Source organism: Phoca vitulina, unplaced genomic scaffold, assembly GCF_004348235.1.
Source record: "Phoca vitulina isolate PV1807 unplaced genomic scaffold, GSC_HSeal_1.0 scaffold4, whole genome shotgun sequence".
NCBI lineage: Eukaryota > Metazoa > Chordata > Mammalia > Carnivora > Phocidae > Phoca > Phoca vitulina.
In genome coordinates this window covers 82,096,416-82,099,922 of record NW_022589707.1, presented here as the reverse complement: position 1 = coordinate 82,099,922, position 3,507 = coordinate 82,096,416, and positions in this window count along the sequence as shown.

Below are 3,507 nucleotides of genomic sequence, written 5' to 3'. Positions count from 1 at the left end.
GGAGAATTCTCAAGGAGACTCCCCACTGAGTGTGGAGGTAGGGGGAGGGGAGGCTTGATCCCAGGACCTCAAGATCTTGACCTGAGCCGAAATCAAGAGCCTGTGGCCCAACCAACTGAGCCACCCAGGCACCCTTTAAAAGCCTTTTCTAAGAAAGAAAGAAATGGTGCACGGACAGAATGACATCTCCCTTACAGGTTTCTATAAAAGTAGAGACTTGCTTTTCTCATAGGTCTGAATCTGGCTGTCTTTTAAAAACAGAGAAGAGTAGGATGTGATAACAGGTTGCTCTCCCTGTCCAATTTACTTATTATATTAAACACCTCAAATTACTCACTTAGGCTTTACAAATCAAGCTTCACCTGGTTCACGTAGAGATGGGTGGTTCTTATTTATCAGAATTTAATCCTTTCTAAAAGGACTTCTTTCCAAAGAGATAATGTGTCACTTCAAAATAAATGTCAGACAATGTTGTTGTTACTTTCCAGCACTGCTTTAGCCATTAATGCTGATTTAAAATGCATTTTGTATTTATCATTTACGTATTTGGAGTGTAAGACAAACTCCACTATTCGATCTACACACTCATTCGTTCATTCAAGGATTTATTAAGAATTGATTAGTGCCGGCTATGGTATAATGATGAACAAAATCGGCATGGACACTGGTTTCTTATCTGTGGGGGCAGCAGACATTCATCAAGTGGTCGCAAAATACATACACTATTTCACTGATTCTAAAATGCGTATTTTTCACCTTTTATCAGGACTCATCCTACAATTGATGGTATCCTAGAGTTTAATTAGAGGCATTTTTTAACCTTTTTTTTTTTTTTTGCAGTTTTTTATTCTTTTTTGGTCTAGGGGGCAAATTTATGGTGTAAATTTTTACTTTCTTCTTTTCAAACAACTTAAAAGTTCTCCAATCAGAAGAACTACAAACTAATGGAAATGTGCAAGTAATGCCCCAAAATCTGTTTTCAAAAGCAACCTAGACTTTGATGTTTATCATCTTCTACATTTGAATTGTCATGTGTGTAGCTCATTTATTATTTTTTTCTCTAGAACTGAATTGAGTCGCTTCTGTTTGGAGGCAGTGTTTGGAACTCACTATTGTCCACATTTCAAACAGAAACACTGTTCACATCTCAAGCTGGTGTGGGTGATCAGTAGAAATTCTGAAAAATCAGCTGCCTGGGGAAGTGGTCATTTTCACTGGGAAAATCAACTCTAATCCTGAGCATTTATTTTCATTTTGCTTGTTGACTTTCTCAAGACAATAGATGCTAAATTTCTGCCATAAGTATACACAAAAAGAACCTTAACTTTCTCTCACCTTTTCCCATCTCATCTGAACAACTGATTGGGCTTCTTTTCAGTAACCATACAATTTCGTATTCAATAGTTCTCTGCTTCCTGTATGTTACTTTTTTCCCTCTTAGATACAAGATATGCTGCTTGAAGACAGAAATAACATAATATTGTATATGTCTTTTATGGTATTTAAAAATAAGACATGCCTATAAGCAGATGAGTTAAAAAATATATTAAAATATAAAACAGTATTCACTTCCTATCTCATTACCCAGATAACCACTGTTAAGCTTTTTGATTATTTCCTGCTTGTCTTTTTTTTTTTTTTTTCCTATCTGTAAGATTATAATGCTATTCTTCTTTTGCGTCTCCAGACAAGACCTTGGCAAATCATGATGATGTAACAGGTACTGAAGAAATACTTGTTAAATTATTGATTGGTTGATCTTTATTTATTTATTTATTTATTTTAAAAGATTTTATTTATTCATTTGAGACACAGAGGTACAGAGAGAGAGAGAGCATGAACAGGGGGAGAGGCAGAGGGAGAGGGAGAAGCAGGCTGCCCACTGAGCAGGGAGCCCGATGTGGGGCTCGATGTGGGGCTCGATCCCAGGACCCTGGGATCATGACCTGAGCCGAAGGCAGACGCTTAACCATCTGAGCCACCCAGACGCCCCTGATTGGTTGATCTTTAATGATGGAATCTTGAGAAATTGTGAGGTAAGAATGAAACTAATTAAAAAAACGGAGAACCCATGCTTTTAAAAAAAATCACTAAAAAAAAAGAATTCTTGGGGCACCTGGGTGGCTCAGTCGTTAAGCGTCTGCCTTCGGCTCAGGTCATGATCTCGGGGTCCTGGGATCGAGCCCCGCATCGGGCTCCCTGCTCAGCGGGAAGCCTGCTTCTCCCTCTCCCGCTCCCCCGCTTGTGTTCCCTCTCTCACTGTCTCTGTCAAATAAATAAATAAAATCTTTAAAAAAAAAAAAATTCTTTCTAAAACTATGTGGCCATGAATTCTAATTTAAAACAATTTGCAGTGTCAATAAAAATGTATTTTTATATAATTCAATAATGTCTCAGATAGTAGAGGAAGCACCAGATTCTTTAATATGAATCCAAATTTGACATGTGGTCTGGAAATTTGTCTCTCACTAGCATGAAGTTTTAAAGTTAGCAATGGAGGGAGAAAAGGGAAACTTGAGGAATGTGCCTTGTTGTCATAGTTGGATATTTAGGTATTCCATTCACGCATTCATCCATCCATCCATTTATTTATTCATTCAGTGAATTTTTATTGAACCCCTTGTGTCAGACCCCGTCTTAAGTGTTAGGGATACAGCAATGAGCAGGTTTGAAAAAGTTCCTGCCCCCGAAGAAATCATACTCCCGTGGGGGACAATGACTACAAGCAAAGAAATAAATCAGATAATATTCTAGTTGTGATGAAATCTATGGGAGAAATAAACAGAACGATGTCACGTGGAATTGCTGGTGGGGAAAATGTATGGCAAGGAGAGTGGGAGGACTGCCTTAAACGGGGTATGTCTTTGGAAGAGAGATCTGAAAGATGAGGAGACAGCCTTCCTGGAAAAGGGAATAGCAAATGCAAAAACCCTGAGTCAGGAAAGAGCAGGCTGTGCTTGAGAAAAAGGAAGGTAGTGTGGCTGAAATTCAGGTAAGTCAGATCTAGAGATAGCAACCTGGGAGCCCTCCGTACATATGTATGTAGCAATTACACCTAGGCATTTTGGGAGGGGGGCGGGGTAGACAGATAAAAAGGCCAGCACCAAGCCCTTGAGAGGTCATAAAGGAGAATGAAAGACCTCTTTTCTTCTGTAAAATGCAGATGACCCTTGAATTCAGGTGGCGAGAAAAGAAAATCTAAAATACCTTGAACTCTGGGGGGGATGGAGTAACTGGGTGATGGGCATTAAGGAGGGCACATGATGTAATGAGCACTGGGTGTTATAAGCAACTGATGAATCACTGAACTCCAACTCTGAAACTAATAATACATTATATGTTAATCAATTGAATTTAAATAAAATAAAATACAGTACTTTGAACTCTTTGGAGAACTTTTTTTTTTTTTAACATACAATGTATTATTTGTTTCAGGGGTACAGGTCTGTGATTCATCATGGAGAACTATTTTCTTTTCTTTTTTTTTTTTTAATTTTTTTTTTTTTT